We start from the raw sequence: 23,530 nt of genomic DNA on the forward strand, positions 1-23,530 counted from the left end.
ACTGATAGCAGTGCAATAATACAACAAAATTCAGTGTAAAAAAGTGGTTATTGATTATTGACAACTGAATTAATCAAATAGCAGATAATAGAAACTTGTAACTGTGTCACAGTAACTGAATTAAACAGTAATAATGGAACATATGAAGCTATCAAACAATAGACAGCATACAGTATACAATAATTAAAGCAAGGAAACAAGGAGTAGCAAGTTTATCTATAGTACACAAATCAAATGCACTGTGGAGTTAAGACTGATAAAAAAAACAATGTTTACCTTTTGTTGGACTTAAGGATGTCCAGGAGATAAGGTCAATGAAAACAAAGTACTAACTTTTGGATGGGATTAATAGTTTTGAAGAAGTGTATCTGTGGGAGTTCACTGTGACATTATGTGGTTAGTGCAGCTATGAGCAGTTAAGTATGCACTAGATGACAGGAGTGACACAAGTGACTCCTCTTCCGGTTGACTTTCCTGTCAGATCATTTTAGTAGATTTTTGTAATAGAGAGGGTGTATTTGACCATGGATGTTGTCTTGCAAGTATACAATTGATGTCACAACACTGTGCTCAGGACAGCTAATCCTTACTCGGGTGAAACAATGGCTTGGACTTAGATGCTATCTCTGCCTACCACCTTCTTTACTGTAAGGTTTATCCTTTCCACTCTTTAATCAGTTATGAATCATCAAAGAACTATTCACTAGATTATTTGTGGTGTCACCATGATAAAATCTGAGTGTTCTGATTCACAGATGTTTTTAAAACTCACTGTTAACTTACAGTCTCGGAGGAATTTATATGTTATTAAGAAGGCAGATGATTTCAATGTATCAGTATATCAGAAAGATGATTAACTAAATAGTAATATAACATATTCTGCTTCATTTGTGAACATTTCATCTAAAAATATTCTTTAATTTAAGGAATGTGGTAAATGGAATGCCCATATCTGTTTATGTGGGCAAAAACTTGTTTTCTAAAGAAAGAACCTATAGGCTCACTCCTAACCTGTAGGAAAGAGAATTTCACACAGCAGGGGCGAGCTTGAAAAAATCTTTCTGTTGTATAAGTGTGAAGTGTAGGTATTATTGAGAAGTTGTTCCAGTTATTTGTGTCTCAGTAGACAGTAATGTAAGGAATATGAAAATTTGCTGGCAAGTGGAGGATAAAACTGAAGAGATATAAAATTGGCTATATGTGATATAGCAAGGTCTTTTTTAAGAATCATAGAGATTAGCAAGGTACAGTGATGAAGCTGTAACCAAAAAAATGTGCAGTTTTGCTTAGTTATACATTTTTAAGTAAATAATGTATTCCCGTTGCAGAGATTATGAGAAGGGAAGAAAGGGTTTTAGAAATGTGTTTATATTTTATGGATTTCATACCCTGTTTGAGTAGTTTTATTCTAATATACCTCTAATTCACAAAAGCAGGGAAACAGTAAGCAAACATCTAATGCGTTATATTAACATCATATCATTACATCATTACAACAGTGTACCTCTCAACTGTGCAGATTTTGGCAGACTGTTCAGATTTTTTACTCTTTTTTTTGGACTGTTCCTCATAAAAAATGTGGTTTTCTGGCAAATCACTGATGACTGAAGGTACGAAATATTGATATACAATTGAGTTTCAGGAAACCTGTTATTCTAGCAACTTTCTAAGTTTATGAAAGCAATATTTAAAATCTGTTCCTATTCTTGGGCCTTTGTCCCACCATTATTTTAGGCTTTTTCCAGATTTCTTCTGCTAAGAGGTTAAGAGGTAGGGTTTCTTTCACACAGTCTTTAATAAAACTCATTTTAATGGTGGCATGCGTTGTATATTTAAATCTCTATTTGGAAAAGATGCAGTACTGATTTTCGACAGACTCAGGTAAAGCTAAGCACTTATGAGTTGACATTAGTGCAGATGCAGTAAAATAACTGAGAAAGTGATAACAACTGTCTTATTAATATAACAGACAGAAAGTAATATAACAACGATAAATCCTTGAGGGGTACTGCTGAGGAAGGCTTCTGATGGATCCCTTTCTGCAGCTGTGAAATTTGTAAATGAGATAACCTACCAAGAGCCTTAAAGAAGTTCCAAGTTTACTGCATGTGACTCTTACCTCTCATGGATTATTACCCTACAACCCATAAAATGAATCCCTTGTGCTAGTTCTAAATCAATGATTTCTGTAGTAACATAATTTTTGAGGTTACAGCAATAGATCACACATAAAAAAAAAATATATATATATATATATATATATATATATATATATATACACAAATAAACAAATGCAAACTCACACGTGTGTGTGTGTGTGTGTGTGTGTGTGTGTGTGTGTGTGTGTGTGTGTGTGTCTGTGTGTGTGTGTGTGTGAGTGTGTGTGTGTGTGCCTGTTTAGGGCACTACTACAAATACTCCATGGAAGTGTCAATATGCTTAATGTAAACACACTTGTATCAACAAAAACACCTTAACAAGTTGACACCCTTCAGCACATGCTCTGAGATTAAACATAATAATGTACCTTCTACAATCCTTGCTAATTTTATATATATATATATATATATATATATATATATATATATATATATATATATATATATATATATATATATATATATGTATATATATGTATATATATATATATATATATATATATATATATATATAAACACTAACTCCAAGATCACACAATCCCTGGGGAAAGGGCATATCCCCTACCTTGGGGACTCTCAGTCTCGTACATCTGCAGATCATCTGTATATGTTGACCAAAGAGACAATAGAGGTCAACAAAAGTAGAATTCACTCAATGTTGGGTGACCCATATATATATATATATATATATATATATATATATATATATATATAGAGAGAGAGAGAGAGAGAGATAATAGATATAATCAGAGAGAGAGAGAGAGAAAGAAAGAGTGTGTTACATGGAAGAAGCACAGCATTTGGCAAAGGTAGCTATTTTCATGCTGTCTGTATAGTGTATATACACACACACACCCACACCCACACACACACAAACACACACACACACACACACACACACACACACACACACACACACACACACACACACACACACACACACACACACACACACACACACACACACACACACACACACACACATGGAGACACATCGCTTGTAGCATAGAGTAATAAACATCTTTGATACTAAGAACATAAAAGTCATTCCACACTGTAACAACATGGCCTTGGTATTAATGATTGCAGCTCTCCCTCTGTGGACCAGCTGTTATTTCTATAAAATTAAATCACTCAAATAACCGATCCCCCATTCTTCTAAATGTTATTAATCAGAACTTCAGAAAACATTAAATTGCACCTACATATTTTAAAATATTTTTGTTTTATAGAATTAGTATGAAACTACACTTGGTTAATTTACTTATTTCTTTCATTATGTGGATTGGATGGATCTTACTGAGTTAAAGGCCTTTTCTTATGGGCAGCCAAGTAAAGCATGTCCCCAAAGCAGACTGACAAATAACTATATGGCATCTTAAAATGCACCCAGTATAGCACGGTGTAAAATGGAACAGTGTATACAGTTGCAATCAGTAGGTATACAATAATACAAGAACTTCATTATCCATTCACAAGTATGCTGATCCCTTGTAGCATACAGTATAGTGACTGGAGGGGAGGGGCTTTAGTCTAATGACACATTAACTGAGGAAAAAGAAAATCAATAACTCTTTGTGTTAGAAGAAGAAACCATTTTGCTGTGTCTGCAGTATGGTTAATTCAGATACCTAATATAGTTTGACAGACTGTACATTACAGCTAACAATATTGCACAACAATTCTGATATAGTGGTAAAGTCAGCAATGCTCTATTCAGGCTTTTAATTTCATGTACAAGTACTAAGTAAAACAAAACTAAGTATCAAAATAGAGGCTGGGGGTGCTGTCAGCTCAGGCATGTGAGTATAGCAGCGTGGAAGTAAGGATGGAATTAGGAAGAATGTTTTATCGAAGAATGTAAATAGAACAGTGAAACAGGTTAAAAATATGATAAATGTTATCTGAGAGTGACTTAATAAATTTATTTACAAAGTTAAGGCTTCTTGATGGTGGTAATTAGTTTGTGGCATATGTTGGTCAAGAATTTGCTTAGAAAGACATGCCAGAGAGTGTATTCAAGATGTACAAAGGTGACAGTATGTATTACAAGTCTTTACAGCATGAGTCAGTTGATGAGGTATAGTCATAGCGAGAATGCTCTTACAACAACCATTCTGATGCCAGTATAGTAAAATACGTGTGTGCATGGAGGAATACATCATAAATGCTTGACATATTGAATAGCCGACATACAAATGATTGACTATAACATGCCAGATATACTTACACCATAAAAAAAATACTTGAAAACCTTAAAAAAGAAGGCTGAAGGTTACCGTTAGAACACAAAGCCCCCTGCATACCTTAGTAATATGTGTTAACCCTAACCCTGCTCTGTCGCTAACCATGCACCTTACCTTAAAAAATAATTTCCATAACGCTACCATTATACAAGACAGCCAGGACACTCACCATGTTCACATACACATGCATACAGCCCTAGCTGCATGCTCTGTCAGAGTTACTATATAAATGTATAATATGCTATTCAGAATGTACAACACTCACTTGACTGCATCTCAGTGCTCACTAAAAATATTGTAAATATTTGTACAAAAAGTCATCTGTTTATCCATCCATCAGTGTGAATGCTGCAAACTGCTATGTTCGTTCTGTATAAAAATGTCATATTTTACCAATAATGGATTAATCATTGCTATTAACTGAAATATCTTTATATTGTGACATCCACCTGTAAAATTTATATCTATACTCTGATTTATTATAAGCAATTTGTAACTTTTTATACTATGTTAATGTAATTTGCAACTTATTATCTCATGTTAATGTAAATTGCATGCTCTTTTTCTATTTGTGTTGGAACTTTTCTCCCCAGGACTCCTCTGAAAATGGACACTTGCTGTCCGGTTGGACTATCCTGGATAACAAATGTGAAATAAATAAATAAATAAATAAATCTATCCCCTTATGTAACCACAACTGTAACCTAACCTTCAAATGCACACACATACAATAAATCTATCCCCAACTTCTCTCTAACCTGCAAACAGACAAGCACTTATGCATACACATCCCCTTACCATCCCTTCATGTAACCCTAAAGTACACATGCACACACATACACACACACGCACACACACACACACACACACACACACACACACACACACACACACACACACACGCACACACGCACACACGCACACACACACACACACACACACACACACACACACACACACACACATACACACACACACACACACAAACTCCTACCCAAAATGCATGACCACTTACCTTTGTTGGCAAATAAAGAAAGCAACCCAAACAGCATTTGATATTCTGTCCATCACCCTACACTTTGTCATCCAAGGCAGCATTCAACAAAAGTAGTGCAACCACAGGAAGATGTGAAAAGTAAGGATGCTTCCAGTGTATCCAAACTGGTCTGAATGATAGTATACTGCCCATATTAAAGGGTCAGTCAATATGTTGGTGTATACTATGCTAGTTTGTGAGACAAGATGAATAATGAAGGGTGGACTACTGGCTTTGTATTTATTTATTTAATTATTTATTTTTTGAACAGGGTAGAACACTGGTCTCAATATATCGTTTCCAGGTTCAGCCCAGGTTATGCACATACATGTGCACAGTTCAAAATTACAGGAACATGTAGTCATGTAAGAATTAAAAAAAGTATACAGTGTAATGATAGATATATCAATGAGAACAGTATTTCTGTATTTTCAGAAAGTAATTCAATTGGTGACATAGTACAACTGATTCTGGTAATTTTTTGTTCTCAGTTCCCACAGGGTGCAGGATGACCTGGTTGCATTACATAGGTCATTGTGTTTTAACATATGACTGAGAAAGTCTTAGTGATATGGAGTTAATTTTGCCTAAACACAACAGAAATGTTATTAGAGGCTATTAAAATATTATGGAAAGCAATATGGTTCCATTAAGCTTTAGGGACATGTACAAAGACAAATATGCTGACCATAGTTATGGAATTCATTTTGAGAATCTTTACTAATAAATCACTGCTATATAAGCTCTGTGAGAATAATGTGCAGCTAAGTTCACAGAGAGCAGAGGCTACAGAAGAGTTACTTAATGTGTCAAGAGGGACTACAGCCTCTAAGACTATGTACTGCTTGTTAGTGAGAGGTACAGACTGGATACCTTGGCTATTTACTGTTTATGCAGCAGGAAAAAGTGATTAGTCAAAAAATATCCAGTAATATTATAAACATTAACAGCAGTGAGACTGGACCTAAGTATTACATCTACGATCTCACTTCCCAGCAGGATGTTGTCACATATTAAAGATGAAGCAGTGTATACCTTTTCATGGAAGGAAATGTAGAAAACAATAAAGAAGAATTGGATTGGCTTGATTCCCATTTATATTTTGAAAGGTATCAAACACACTTTGGTGATATACAAGATATTACCAGCTTTTAAGACATGAAGGGTCATAGTTGCATTATCAGTGCCATGTAAATACTTGGGACTAACTGTATCAGACTGACTTAATTACTACCCATAAAGGTTAAATCTAACTCTAGAGTAAAAATGGAAGAGATTAAAAAATTTGCAATGCAAGTAGTGAATGTAGTTGGTCTAACTTGCTGTATGCATGACAATTTGGCAATTTATTGAAGTCTATCAGAAATCAATATATTCATTATCTGATTCTGGCCACCTAACTGGATAGGTATTTCATTTCTGGCAGAAGTTATGCATACTTCTTAATCTGTTTTTCATAATATGAAATCAGAGTAAAGGAAACAGAAATAATTTAATCTTAGTCTCTAATACCTTTTACATATCTCAACGATTTCCTTAATGGCGTTCAAAGTAATTTGCTTAGAATGTTTTCATCTTGACCTTTTGAATTAACGTTTTCATATGTATTCCATCCATAAGAATTTAAAACAAATCTTGGATAAAACAACCTTTCATTTTCCTAATTATCTAACATTAGTCTTACAAATATAGCTTCTAAAGTAGTAATGCACATTTGATAATTGGCATAATTAATTTAATTGAAGTAACATTTCTGGAATTTGCAAGATTGTGAATAATTTACTTACAGTAATTGTCTAACATTTATTAATTTTACAGCATTGAAGAAATGATGAATAAAAATGGTTTCTAATTCACAGTGCTAGCAAGCTGAAGCTGATGAAATGTTTCTGAAACTTAGGTGAGTAAAATTATATAGTGATTCATTTTATGCATTGTTAATAATTATGAAAGCTAACTAATTAATGCTCTTATTTTTCTACTTCATATTAGGTTTATATGAAAATGCCACCTCAATAGTAAGACAGTAAGGTATCCTATTGTTTTCTTGTTTCCTCTGTCAGGGTCATCTTTTTCCATGGTGCTTTCACTTTCTATTGGTCTTTCTATTATCTATTACTCTCTCTCTATAAATATATATATATATCTATATATATATATATATCTATATATATATATATATCTATATATATATATATATATATATATATATATATATATATATATATATATATTATATATGGAACACGGACAGTCTACCGAAAGCCTGTTTCACCTAAAGTGAAATGGGCTGTCACAGTTTTGCGAAAGCACTTTTTATCAAAAAAAGTGCTTTTGCAAAACTTTCGTAAAAGTACAGGGAATCAGGGGGAAGTGGTAGTGGGTGAGATCGAACTACAGTGGGATAAGGGAATATTCCCTTTTCCCCACTGCAGTGCAATCTCAGAGTGAGAATATAAAGTAGGGGGGTATGGGGGGGTGCAGGGGGGCAAAGCCCCCTTGCGTAAACATGGTGTGTATGGGTTTTTTTTTGTTTTTGTGTGTGTTCGTGTGTGTTTTACCTTCCGTTTATCGAAACTGCTTTTTCGGTGAAAGCAGTTTCGGTAAACGGTGTTCAGTAGGGTTGGATTTGGACAGTTGGTCTTTCGATCAACTGTCCTAGATCTATATATATATATATATATATATATATATATATATATATATATAAAATAAATATATATATATATATATATATATATATATATATTGTTATGAACACACACACACACACACACACACACACACACACACACACACACACACACACACACACACCCAAACCTAAATATAGAAAAAGAACTGTGCACAAAATGCAAAACTAAGAATATTCTATGATACAGTAAGTGTTGTTCTCATACAAAATAGAGAAATAAAATATGAAATATTATTTTACAGATATAATAGAATAACTAAAAGATATAGAGAACAATATAAAGAAGGAAAGAAGTTTACAAGGAAACATATGAAAGGAGCACAATTACTGCAGGAGTAAATAACAGTATTAAAGTAATTAGGAGAAAGATATAGGAAGAAAGAATGTGGAAAAATCGTAAGAAAGTTAAGAAAAGATGGAGATAGACTAAGAGACGACTCACTGAAACAACCTTTGTAATAGAATAGACTGCTCAGGGGAAAATGTACATATGCCTACTTATTTTCCTTATATTGCTTTTTAAATTGTCTTTATTGATTGTATAATTTATTTTATTACATTGAGTGAAGTACTGACGTCTGGTTAGCAAAAAAACAAAGCTCTGTTTCTTGGTGAGTCATAGGATTTAAAAAAAAATTACTTATAGGTGGAGGGAAAAGCTAAAGACTAGAATTTGTATCAAAAGGGAAAAGGAAAATGAAAACATTCCAAGATTTTCAAGAGAAAACTATCTGAAAAAGCTTCTGGTATAGAGCAGACTACTGTATAAGAAAAGGTACATTTCTTGGTTTAGCTTTGTTATATTTCTTTTGAATTATTTTTGCTTTACTTATTTTTGTTGCAATGTGTTAAATTATTAAAAGATCTATAAGAAGAGAACAAAGCTGTGTCTGTTGGTGAGTCATAGGATTTAGAAGTTAATTACCTGTGAAATAAGGGAGGATCTTAAGATCAGTACCTGTACTGAAAGGGAAAAGAAAACATTCCAAGGTTTTCAATAGTGAACTCCAAGAAACAGCCTGATCCATAAACTGGATTTCTTTTTAAAGGAAACTTTTATGACTTATTCATCCTGTTCCTGCTGTGCTTTTAAACATGATGGCTCTTGAGGTATCTACCCATTATGTTAATTTGACCACTTTGTTGTCTTCCTCTTCTCTTTCATTGGCTCTTGTTTGTAGTTAATATTCTCTTGAAAACACTACCTGCCACCATGGAGTCCCTACCTGGTCTATATTAGATCACCAAATGCTTAAAAAAGTGAACAGTGATTAATCGACCCAATGTAAGCAAATGCTTACAATGTCGAACTGCCAGAACAGCAATTTTTTTCCAAGGGAAAAAAATCGCTGTTCCAACAAAAAATAAATAAATAAAAAAACAAAACACTTTAAACATTACATTAAGTGGGGGACTTTGCCCCCACACCCCCCTACTTAAATATACCAACTCGGAGATCACACTACAGTGCAAAAAACAGCAAAGTAATGAAGCGGCCAAGCAAATTCTTTCCCAGGGAAAGAATTTGCTTAAAAGCCACTTCCATATTTTGCCGTTTCAGTCTTTTAAGTTCAACCAAGATGCAGTCAAAAGAATGAGTCTTCGGTCTTCTAATAGGAACCCATCCCTACCTGCTATAGTCTCATCTTTAGCAAGCCTACCAGCATTTCATTTTATGAGGCAGTGTAGAAACTAAACTAACTCATGTTTATTTGCAACCCACTTCTTCTAACATACTAATTCTACAAGTGAGAAATATGCCGATATTTTTAATTTGGAGGTTAATCTCCCCATTCCATCCACTATCAGTAAACAGTGTCACAACAGCACTACATTATTTATTTATGTTATTTTTTTATTTATTTCAGTTTGATGACCAGGGAAGTCCACTGGGCCAAAAAGAGTCCGTTTTCAGTGGAGGCCCAGGGAGAAAAGCTCCATAGGCAATACAGTACAATATATAAGTTCATAGACAATTATAATCATGAATATCAGGCATGCTTTATACAATATTCACAGACTAAGATGAAGAACAGTGATAACATTTGACTACAGAGTAGCTGTAGTGGCAGTGGACAAAACATTACACGTCCAGTCGGCAGCTAATTAAATATTTGGAGAATTAAGGAGTTCTAAATTTCTGAGGTAGATGGATGCAGAGGAATATTTAGCAAAAGATAAGTATGTCTAGTAGATAGTAAGCAAGCATGTAGGATGAAATTAATGTGTTACAGAGTGGCTGTAAGTATGCCTTGAGCATCAATAAGGCTAATTGTTAATTGTAGAAATGTGGTAGTAACCATCTAAGAAGTTGTAGTATGGGAAAAAGATAAAAGAGAAATAAAATAGTAGTTTAGCAGTGGAGTTAGTGGTTTAGTTGAGTGGAAGGTTGCTAGGTGGTGTGAAGAGGTTGGACTGCTGAATGGATGGTTGAATGGATTTAAGACATTACTCCTACATATTGTGAGGTAATAAAGACATCTTTATACAGGCTTCCTAAACATCATGATATCTTGTACTTTTAAGGTCCCATAAACATTCAGTACATCCAAGAAATATTTCAGTCATTTGCTGGTCCCTATCACGTCTTCGAATCCTCAGTCCAAAGAACCACCATTTGTCAAGCTTAGAAAAATTGAACATCATTTCAGTGAACACTTATGTTATTGAAAAGTTTTCCCAGGGCGGGGAGTTAGTTGCCCACTTTTACAAATTTGCCCTTTTCTCCAGTGTAGCATGAACTCAGAGTTTGTATATATAATTAGGGGAGTGTAGGGGGATTTCTTAAGTTCGATGAATAGGGGTTCGATAGATTGAGGATTCGATGAAGTGATATAGAACCATCATTGGTGACTCCATTGTAAGACATACTTACACAACACTTACCAGGTTAACAAAAAATAGAGTGATGACTGACTCTCTAGTGCAATGATTATGGCTGTCACTAGGGCTCTTAGGTCCCTGCACTGCCTCATTTATAGTTACAGCTCTGTAGTTGTGGGAGTAAATAGTATGAGACATTTCACACTGCTAGAGATGCAGACGGAGACAATGTTGAACTCTTTGTTCATGTCTGCAAAGAGGGTAGGCCCTAGCAGGGAGCAACATTGTACATCACCAGGAATAAAGCCTCTGTATATTTTTAGGCACAGTAACAAATATATATATATATATATATATATATATATATATATATATATATATATATATAAAACCTGTCCAACTCGCACAGACAAGCATTCCCATGAGCAGTCAACACTAGACTGGATTCTGACTAACAGACCCAGCCTACACTACCTAGCTGGTTGCCTGCCAGACTCCCTTAGTGACCATTCTCCAACCTTTACAGAAAATGCATACACATTCAAAGCAACATCTCCTATAAATACATCCATAGTTAAAAAAAAACCTTCTCCCCCTCTACCTTTAATCTATTACTTCAACAATGTGACCAGACACCACTTAAACACCTCCATCTATATCTGGCTGTCCAATATTTTAACAACACCTTCCTTAACAGTCTAAATAGTCTTGCTCCCACAAGAAAAGTATGTCCAAGAGCCAAGCAACTACCTTGGCTATCAAATGACACCAAACTGCTACTTAAACATAGAGATAGAGCGTGGTCAGCTTAACAAACCACCAAAAATACAGCCAACTTCATAGCATATAAACAGCTTCGAAATTTAGCTCAGAAACAAATCAAAAATGACAAGCAAACCTACTTCTAAACCTGTCAACAAAAACACCTAAACAGCCCCCAAAAATTCTGGCAAAGCATTAACTATCTCCTTAGCCACAGTCATACCACAACCCCTACCCCAGTCTCTTCAAACAACACTGACTCTCACTTTATTAATTCCATAACCATTCTACTAGGTACCCAGTCTATCCAGCCACTTACTCTTCCCACTCCTACTTCAGACAACCCAACCCCCTCACTTTTAATACCATTCAAACTAGTTACATAAAATATATCATAACCAAGCTAAAACTCTGCTGTCTTGCTGCTAACCACCTTCCTAATGAATTTTTAAAGATTACTGCATCTTCTATTGCCTACTCCCATATCTATATTGATCAATCATCCATTACAAAACAATACGTCCCCCTTCTATGGAAAGTATCACACATCATTCCCCTCCACAAAGGTGGACCATCTAAAGAATGAACCAACTTCCATCCCATAGCCATCCTCTATCCCCTCGCAAAAATCTTAGAAAAATGCATCCATAGTTAACTCCTTCACCACCTTCTTAGTCACAACCTGATGTCTAGTTCTCAGCATGGCTTTCGAAATAAACATAGTACTAGCACAGCCCTAATAACTTTCACTAACACCATTAACCATCTCCAAAATAAAGGTCTCTCTGTCTCTTCTATCTTTCTTGATATGTCCAAAACCTTTGACATTGTTTCTCACCAATTACTTCTAGACAAACTCTCATCTTATGGCCTCATTACTTCATCCCTGACCTGGTTTCATAGTTATACTTCCAATCATCAGCAAGCAACGAAATGGGCAAACAGTCTCTCCTCCCTATTCCCCATCTCAGTTGGCATACCCCAAGGTTCCATTCATGGTCCCCTCCTCTTTACCATATTTACTAACAACCTCAGCTCAGAAACTTAACTAGCCCACATTGTCCAGTATGCCAATGATTCCACACTTATATGCTCAGCCCCCTCACCACAAGAACTTCAAATACAAATGCAAACTTTCTTTCAGGACATAGAAAAAAATCCTCTCAGAGCATCAACTCATACTTAAACACAACTAAGATAATAGTCTTCTGGAAGAAAATATCCAAACCATGTCAGTCCGCCCCCACAATCCTGTCTTCAAATGGAACCAAAATAGAACCCACTAACCAGACTAAACTTTTGGGTGTCACAACAGACAAGAATCTAAAATTTGACAAACATATTTCTCTGACTATCAGGAAAGTACAAACCAAACTACATACCCTCTATAGGGCTAAACCATGCCTTACTCAGAGTGCCAGACTGGCCACTGCTAGGTCACACCTGCTTTCCACCCTCCTATATGGTTCTCACATATTCACAAACCTACTTAAAACTGAGCTCAATAACCCTGAATCCTGCTACATCAAAATCGCCAAGTCTGCCACTAATCATCCATACAGGACTCACCACTGCACTGCCCTCTCCCAGCTCATCTGGCTAGAACTCTCTAACTTTTTATCAGTCAATTTATTATGGCCCACAAAATAATCTTCCAACCCAGTAACTGCCCTGCTCTCTCTAACCTTGTCTAACCTAGTACAAATCCCTGTTCCCTCATATCCTCCAACAAGCTAATGCTAAAGTTTTCCCAATCCCATAACTATCATGGTGACTCTCTCTACTCCCACAAAATTGCTAATGCTATAAGTACTAGAAAATCATATTATATGGAAATGCTTAGCAACTCTCCTTTACTATACAATGTCTTCTGCTCACTTTCCTAGAGCTCAGCAAAGCTTGTAGAACTAGCCTGCTTCCCAGAAGTATTTTACATTTACCCAGTTATACGTACCTTTGATTGCAAAATCACACATGCTTAAGTTATTTTGAGTGATTGCTACTGTTTCTTGCTTTTATGTGTGCATTTCACTGTTTTTTGTTTTGTAAAAAAATTGGTCTTCCTCTCACTTACTGCTGTAAGACTGTCTTGAAATTGCTTTCAGCAAGGGATTTCCAGCTAGCTGTTTAATTGGTTTGTTCCAGAATTGCACTTGTGGGTCTCTTCTACTGTGTCTTTAAATTAGTAAGGCTAGGTTTATTCATCTTGTGACAAGAGATGTTTGCCTGGTCTGCCTGAGTTTGAAAAATCACAAAAGGACTGATAGTATAGTAGTTTTATTGGCCAGAGGACTTATTCCTTGGTTTTCTGTGCTGTTATAAATTTTGCATTTTTGTATAGCTTACCCTGTACAGTAGCAAACACCTAGAAAGCAAATTTTCCATGTAAAGTGGTCTATAAGACTGCACCCTGTAAAGCAGCAACACAGAGAAAATACCCTGTGCATCAGCAATCTTAAAGCAGCTAGCTGGGCAGCGAGAGGAAAGACCTACATATTTAGCAGATTTCAGTATTGTTTAAACATTAAAGTTAGTAAAATATTCTGCTGTTTAGCATAAGATAATCTGCCCCAATAAAGCACCGCTATTAGTGTGCACCAACAAAGCACCCGCAGCAGTCTTCCACCACAATATTCCACTACCTTGTAGCCCACCAATCAAAGGACTGGACATGTGGATATGTAATTTCCTAACTTCTCTGTAGCCAGCTTGGTGGATATAGACATCTTGATACAAAGTAGTAATTTTCCCATGTTTACTGACAATCATGTAATCCTTAAAGAAGCAGACACTGTATGTGGGAGGTATACTTACACAATGACACTGGAGGTGAAACTCTCGCACATCAGGTTGTTGAAACCACGCACATAACACTCGCCTCACATTGCGCACAACTCACACATGTACTAAAGTATGCTGAGGCACTTAAAACAATCTTCCTAAACAGCAACAATCACCTAGACTGCTTGTTTTCAAAGCTATACCTTAGCAAAGGCACTTAGAAAAAACAGCACCTAACACCAAACATGCTGTCACTCTCAGTGGAGCCCCAAACACAAAGCCACTAAAGCAGGCAAACACACTTCCCAGGACCCTCATCACAAGGGACTCCATTGTAAGATATACTGATGCCCATCTAACCAGGATGAACAAGAAGAAGATAGTTGCTTATATGGAGCCACGATCTGCCATATCATGCATGCACACAAGTCATTATGCTACAGGTACCAGTGTAATTCCATCATAGTCCATGTAGGTATAAATGACTTGAAATGTACCTCTCTGGACTATATGAAGAGAAACATTATGGAGTTTTCAGATTATGTGTCTCAGGCTGGTATGAGCCTAGCATTGAGCAGTATATTACCATCACTGAGGATGATACCACAATATCAGCAAAAAATGATGGATTTCAACAACTAGTTGGCTGTCTTTTTGTTTTCATTATAAGGTGATTCAATACTTGCCAGCTTGGGAGGACATGGTTAACAGACCATGTTACTTTGCCAAGGATGGCCTGCACCTTTTCCCTCTAGGCTTTTGAATGCTGGTTAAAACTTTATCCACTCTCATAGTGCTTTTTTAGGCAATGCCAAACTGGCAAACCTGTAGACATAGCAAAATCAACTCAAATTAACCTCAAGATGTTACTGCTCAATGCCAGCAGCCTAAATAAAAAAACTACACTTCCTCCAAGCCCTCCTAACACTTCAGAATATAAACATTTTTTTGCAGTTATGCAGATATGGTTTAAAGAGGCAGAGAGTACTCCAGCAGTGCAAGATTTCAGTGTCTTATACATGTTTAGACCAGTAGCTGCAAGACAAGTGCTAAAGGTTGAGGTGTGCATCTAGGGTGGTCAAACAGGATGAAGTGCTGGTGTTCTTGTACATGCAGATCACCACTGACAACATCTCATACCATATCCTAGCCAGTTGTAAGTCACTATCCATGTCCCAAGAAGCTCACAATGCATGTGTGGACCTACCAGAGACACTTAGCATCCAACCTAACATCGTATTCATGGGAGACTTTAATTACTCCTCTACAGACTGGGAAGCCTACACGGCCTCAAATCTAAATGCCCAGAGATTCATGGACTTCATAAATATAAACACTGTTGACAAAATAGTCAATATGCCCACTAGAGGCTCCAACATACTGGACCTCATGCTCAAAAATATGTGAGAATACTGCAACTTACAATGTCCCATCCTCCCTAGTAAGGTCCAACCATAAAGTTGTCTCTTTTTTTTATTTATTTAACATTTGTTTACTGGAAAAGTCCAACTTGGAACAAGCCAATGTTCAGCAGAGGCCCAGGGAGAAAAGCTCCAATTGCATGTCATTGTAGCATTGGAGGAAACTGAAGCAACAGGAGAAAACCCACATGAATGCAGGGAGAACATCAGGAGCAGTTCGTGCTATTGGGCTGCAGGACTGCAGCCCCTCAGCTGTAAAACAGAAATAAAGAAAGAAAGAAAAAAGAAAAGAAACCACTGTAAAAAAGAAAGAAAACAAATGTTGCTTTGGCGGGCTTTTTACACAGTGTGTGTGTGTGTGTGTGTGTGTGTGTGTGTGTGTGTGTGTGTGTGTGTGTGTGTGTGTGTGTGTGTTAGACAAAGCATTTTATTCTAGCAACTTTCCAAGATTATACAAGCAATGTTTAAAATGTGTTCCTAGTTTTTGGGCTTTTGCCCCCCCCCCCCCAATAAAGTTTGGCTTTTTCCAGATTTCTTGCGGTTCAAAGTTGACAGACACAGTTGAATGTTGAGTGGATTTTACAAGGAGCTAAGAGTTTGAAGAGAAGTTTAATGCTCCTTATGCTGAGTTTGTTTGTATTGTTAATAGTACAACAGGTAGTATACTTGCTTTTGATGCAGAAGGCTCTGGGTTCTACTCTCACAGTATATAGATACATTGCTGATACTATACTGTGTTCTACTCTTAAAGGGGGTGGATGCTGCAGTCCTGAGACTGTTCTGTTTAGTGGAGATAACTAGTAACAATGAACCTGTTATCAGTTTGCCATCCATTCCCTATTGCAGTATTACTAGCTTATCATTTTTCTAATGTAACATAGGCAATTTATTCCTCAATGGTAACAGGCACTTTATTTGTAGATGAAACAATGAAATATAAAGCTGTTTGCTAGCAGCAATCTCTTCATTAGTTACAGATATCTTTAATGTGGAATTATTTGGATGACTTTTACTTCTGCAGAGATTATGCATATTTACTGATACTGGTGGATTGTAGAAGTTTGGAAATGCTCTGAATGAGGCAGTTTTGTCATTACTGGTGCATGCATTTTGTTTTATTGTTTACTGAAAAATGTTCAAATGTATTATACAAGGAATATAATTTAATACAATCAGGAAGGTGTATCAAAGAACACATGTATGTTTCCTGTGCAAGGGGCCTATAATTTGAAAACAGCCCAAAGTTAATCTTTATCTGCCACTGGCCAGATGTATTTTCTTTGAATGTGGGTTGCAATGCTGTTTCAATTAATGTGAGTTTCAAGGGCAGAGAAGTTTAATGGTAAGTCTATTTTCATTGTGAGACTGCATTGCTTTGTTTAGCAGATGACAATTAGTGTTTGTGCTGTAAAATAATACTTTTAAATGAAATCCAAATCATTGTAGAACTAAAGCAGTATGCACATTACAGTGTTTATGGTAAATGGGGCGAAACAGCCAAGTAATGGGACATTGGAATAGCTGCAGGGGGGAGGCCCCATTTGACCATGATTTTGTGAGGGGGAAAGGTGGCAAACTCATACAGCCCTGGCTGAACTATACCTCTTAAATGTCCAGATTTTTGCAGAATGAATAGATTGTTGCTTCTTATTTTTGATTTGTTCCTCATAAAATTTCTGGTTTTCTGGCAGATCATTTAGGAATAACGTCACTAAATAATGACAGACATTGAGTTTCAGACTTCATACTCTTCAGAAAATGCATGCTAAAGCAAACCCTGCTGTTCTGTTAACTGTCTACGTTTATGCAAGAGCAATTTTTAGTACTGTTTGTATGCTCCCCCAATATATTTGGCCTTGTCCAGATTTCCTGCGTTAAGAGGATGAGTGGTATAGACAAATAAATCACTTTATAGAATTGGGTATATCCAAACCTCTCAACTGTCCCCAATTTTGGCTCAAAATGTTGCTCTCCCCCTAATAATCCCTGTGTAAAATGGCAAATTTGAAAGAAAATGTAGAGGGTTTACAATTAATAAATAATTGTAATGATCAGAGTTATAGATTACTTTTAATTTCAGAAATGCATGTAGAGTTTCTTATTTTATCAGCTGCTCAAGTTAATAGTACTAATGCTAAGAAAATGCCCCTTCTTTGATGGGTTCCCAGCTGTATTATGTGGCTATTTTATATTTTTGCATCACATTTTCGGTCTGTTTTTCATCAAATTGTGGTTTTCTGGCAAATTAGTGGCAAATCATTAAAGACTGAAGTTAGAAAATAATGACAGACATTTGAGTTTCAAATTCCATACCCTTCAGAAAATTCATACTAATGCAAGACATACTATTCTATTATCTTTCTAGGTTTATAAGAACAATATTTAAAAATTGTGCTTATTTTTGGGCCTTTGTCCCACTTCTGTTTATGGCTTTGTCTAGATTTCTTGCTGTGAGGCTGACAGGTATGACAAATGTGTCAGGGCCATCACCATCAGCCAGAGACATTTCAAATTGTGGCATACTTGTTGCACCCCACTCCCCCACGTAGTGACTCTGGATGTGTCCAAGCAAGGCAAGGAGCAGTTATGCAGTGTAAGTGTGCAGAGTATCCCTCCATCCAAGGTAGACACAAGTACTACAGTGGCTTTTCGTCTGTCCTTGATTTTGCAGAATGTTCCGATTTTTCTGTCATATTTTTATACTGTTGATTTATGCTCCTTATTATTCAGAAAATGTGTGTTCTTGCAGTGCCTGTTGCTCTGTATTTAAGTAGCAATGCTTTAATGACCATCAGGTAAACTTGTCTGAGACTGTAAGATGCAAGTAAGCTTTAATAAGCATACTATTAAAGAATTACCAACATTGAAAGCCTTTTTGTTGTTGCCCTGCAGAGAATATTTACATAACTAGATAGCATATAAGCCTTAGGTATGGAAATACATATGACAGTATTTGTAATAAAGAACAGGATTACAGTACTTTCAGAAGCTCATTACATTTGTTGGAGACTTGCAGTCATCTTTGCAGGCTTTACCCGTAAACTAAACAGAATGCCAATCTATCATGTGTGGTCCATAACCTGTGCAGTAATCCTTTAAGCAATTTATCTTGAGCTTGTTTCTTGTTTGCTGTTCATGTTTTACTTTGATCATGTTTTCCCCATGAAACAAGTAGATAGTTCTTGTCAGGCAGCAGGTCTTTTTTAGATAAGAAACATTTTTACAAGTGGGGGTATCACAGAGATTGTCCCTTTCAGCATGTTACTTGGTACTTTTAAAAAGCTGAATATAAATTATAATTAGAACTGCAGTGCAAGGAGAAGTGGTTTAAGTTGAGTGCTGCTTATTTTTTATTCTTGATTTTGACTGGCATTCCAATAATATATCTAAAAAGTAATCACAACCCTTTTGTTTCCATCTAGATATTAAGTAAGCTGTCATGTAGCCAATGCACTGAAATATTTTTTTCTTCTAAAATTCCTTTTGTCTTGATTGGACTCTCATAATGACAGTTTGTTAGTGGCACCCAGGGTTGTGTATTTAATTAAAGTCTTAGTTTTTGTGTTTTTTAGCATAGCCCCACCCCTTTCTAATTGTCCACACCCCTTCCAATTGGCCCCACCCATTCATCTGTCTCCTGGAGCTCCCCTTTGATTTGAAATCACCAGCAGCCACTGGAGGACATGCAGACTCCACACAGAAGGCACCCCAGTCAAGAATTGAACCAGTGAATCTCTTGCTGTGAGGCATTAACACAACCACTATGCCACTGCACCATCCATCAAAAACAAAATCAACTCTGTAATCCCTTTAAAACCAGAAGCAGTTAGTAACTAGTCCAAGGCAAATTACATTTTATTGAGTGATGGTTTGTCAAAATGTCATCCCCCCTCTAAACCCCGAGAACACAACAGCCTATGCTGAATTGCTCTCAGAAACTCTGTACAACTATATCAGTGGCTGCATAGATGCTGCTGTACCTACCAGAAGCCCAGAACTAGCCCTAGAAACAAACTTCCCTGGTGGCATCCTAAGTTAAACAGGATATACAGCAAAAGGAACAGTACTGTGAAAAAATCAGGAAGGGTAATTCCCATAAAGATAAAAACACTCTCATCAAACTAAATAGGCAACTAAGAGGGCTAAGTAGGTCAAACAAAGCCAACTTTGAGGTTAGGATAGCCCCCCCACTCCAGGTGAAAGATAACCTTAAGACCTTCTACAGCTATGTCAGAAATTCAAAGGTAGCATGCAGCAATATGCATAACTGGTGGTTAATGTTGTCAAATTCACTGAACCTGGAAATTTAGCAAATCTGTTTGCAGACAAATTCACTTCCAGCATTGCTCACCTCTCATCCCAAACCAACCCCCCCCTCAAGATAGCCTTGAACATAACCCCTGCAACTATAACTAGGGAGCATGTACTGGCTGCACTCACTAAAGCCAAGAATATGACCTCAGTAGGCACTGATAACATCCTAGGATGCCTCCTGAACAGTCTAAAATGTGACTTACTGGGACCCTTGGAGTCATTATTTAAATATAGTCTTAAAACAGGTTTTGTACCACATGAATGGAGGAGTGCACTGGTCATCCTTCTTCATAAGGGAGGGTCTACATCAGATCCTGGAAACTACAGACTCATTAGACTGACCAGTCTTATTTGCAAAGCCATGGAAATTATCAACAAGGGCATGGGAGAGCTCCAGAGACTGGATTCATCACAGTTTGGCTTTGTCAAAGGAAAGTCATGCTTACTGAATCTAGTGGACTTCTTTGAAAAGGTCTTTAAAGTAATGGGTGAGGGGAAAAAGGTGCATACTGCCTACCTAGACCTAGCCAAAGCATTTGATACAATACCTGATTGGGGTATTGTCAACAAAATTACAGAACTAGGAATATACCCCTTTATAATACTCTGGAGAGCTACCTGGCTCACTGATAGGACCCAGGAGGTGAGAACTGGTGAGGCCACCTCTACAAAGAGGCCAGCCACCAGTGAAGTCCCCCAGGGGCTGTGTGTTGGTCCCTTTACTTTTTGGCATTTACTTCTCAGATGTCAGAGCCAATGTCGAAGGCCTCTGGCTAACCAAGTTTATAGATGACTGCAAACTGGGAGGAGTCATTGAATTCCCCCAAGATGAGAACACCCTTCAGGAAGGTCCAGCACAGACAAACTCTTTGTGCCATAACCATGGCTTAAAATGCAGTACCAAGAAATTAATTATAATATCTTTGAGGAAGTCTGCTGCCCTGTATGAAGCATCCCTAAAAATTGATTAACTAGTCAGGGATCTGGGAACTCATGTAGATAATAACATAGCCTTCAGCTAACATGTATCCAAGGTATTAAGAAGATACTTCTATGTTGCTCAACTTGTAAGTAAGAGCATGGCATCTAGGTCTGGAGAGGTCATCATAAACTCATACTCAAGCTTCATCAGACTCTTCATAAAGTTTAATGCTACCTTCAGTATGTACCTGACCAGACACATGCAGCAACTGGAATGTCCACACAGGTTCCTTACAAAAAGAATATGGGAAGTAAACTCAATGTCCTACACTGATCACCGCAAAGCCCTGTCTCTTTACTTAGACTCGTACAGGCTTCTGAGAGGTGATTTTTGCTTGGCATACAAGGCATCCATGGACTCTGTTTTGATGAACCATATGCACATCCACAAAACAAACAGGATCAGAACTACTAGATAAAATGACCTAAGTTTTGATTGCAACATAAATAGGGCATGTTAGACAGACAGTTATGTTTCTCAGAGAATCCCCATTCACTGGAACAGGCTCCTCATCCACTGAAGCAGAGTTCCTTCCTATCCCTATTTAAGTGTAACTTGGACCAAAGGATGAGTAATTAGAAATTCACCTCTGGTCTTGTGCCTATATCTCTGATGGACAGAGGCAGTCAGTAAATCGCCCTCTATATAAATCAATATTGTGGGTCACATTTGGGTTGAATGGCTAGGATTATAAGGGCCCTATCCTAGTATATACCTATGAACCTATAACATTTTTGCATTGGAACACGCATGCAGATTCAATGTACATGATAAAGGTATTAAGTGCTTAATACAATATTTTCATGCAAATAGGATAAACTGTTTTAGAAAAAGAAAAAGCACCAGTGATAGACAGACTGCCCAATGAATTGTTCAATACTTAAAATAGAAGTGAGCACAAATGCTGTCCTTCCAATATGGACAATCAATTCAGCAATAAAGTTTCATACATGTTGGAAAGGAAGTATTATACTTCTAAACTATAAAAGAGTTGACAAATAAAATGCAGAGAATTATCATCTGATTACATTATTATATATGTCCCTCATGATTTTTTTTCAATAATATTAGAACTTTAGAAACAATTGTCAATGATGGGATTATTTAGCTGCAGTTTTCATCATTGCCTTTTGGATGCTTTTAACATGCATGAACAGAATAATAAAGACATCCTTCAAATTAAAAAATACACTCAAAATAAGGAAAGAAAATGGCATGTAATTGTTTATCCTGTTGATTCATGGAGCAAGAGTGCAATTAAAGAATTTAAAGAAAATTGTTGAAGAATTTTAATTAAAATACAACCTACATAAAAAAGTAAGCTTGTGGTGTTTAATGAAGTTTTTTTTGCTTATTTATACTATTTACTGCACTCTTTTATTGCTTGCTGCCTACTTTTATACTGTATTTATTGTGTTCTAAACTACACTGTTATGCTGCAATTGCCTGCTACTCTGTGCCTGTAAAATCAAATTGTATTGCTTTTTTCACTGTTTAGAAAGCTTTTTTGTTGTTTCCACTGTTTAAGTATTTACTGATATTGTTTCACTGTTTTAAATCTATCTATTCTGCCTGCTCTGGTTTTCCTGCCAAGCAGTATTCAGTTAACTGATCTATCAACTGTTTAAATCATTCATAAGAGCCTCCTGGCTGATTTTCTGATGTTTTAAATATTTTTCAGTATGTTACTGCTATGTTTCTGCTGTGTTAAACATTCCCTAGTATTTCACACTGAAACTAGGGTAGCTAGTAGCTGTAGCAAAGTCCAGATCGAGGCCTGCTGCTTCTTAAACTGTTTGTAGTAGTTTGTTTCTTCTGAGCATGTTTTTCAGGCCATCTTGGATTGGAAGGGGCATATCTGCACCTTTGTGAGAGAATTGTGCTGTTTGGGACTTGACTGGTAAAGGGAGGTCGTTCTAGGGCTTGGAATAAGCATCCCCATTGGCACTTTTGAATCTTGTTAGAGGTTTTTTTCAGGTTTTAGCTTCTGGTATTTAGTCCCTCCATTTGAGCAGGTTTCTGCTTGTTTGCATATCATGCAGCACTGCGGACTGCTGCTTTATTGTACGCAAAGCCAGACAGCTAAATTCATCAAATTTTCCCTAAAAAACAGACAGATGTCCATTCACTGAGTTCCTCCATGATCGTTTCTGAAAAGCCACCTCTAGTGACAATGGTCTTCAACCTAGCAATAATGATAGTTAGACTACCCTTGTTTCTCCTGTCAACCTTGTTGACTTGGGTCTCTTGAGGCAGTGTAGCAATTGCCTCATGTACACAGACAGCCCTCTACTAATAACATAATCTAGTA

General features: G+C 36.6%; 1 long non-coding RNA gene across 1 annotated transcript in view; it reads left to right on the forward strand.

Annotated features, from left to right (window-relative positions):
* LOC122797301 overlaps positions 1-23,530 on the forward strand; it is a 170,060-nt gene that overhangs the window by 141,545 nt on the left and 4,985 nt on the right. Inside the window, exon 4 of the long non-coding RNA XR_006364059.1 lies at positions 7,301-7,341. This is a non-coding gene — a long non-coding RNA (uncharacterized LOC122797301). The remainder of the gene's footprint in view (positions 1-7,300; positions 7,342-23,530) is intronic.

Source organism: Protopterus annectens, chromosome 3.part0 (genome assembly GCF_019279795.1).
Source record: "Protopterus annectens isolate FY-2018-M chromosome 3.part0, PAN1.0, whole genome shotgun sequence".
Classification (NCBI taxonomy): domain Eukaryota; kingdom Metazoa; phylum Chordata; order Ceratodontiformes; family Protopteridae; genus Protopterus; species Protopterus annectens.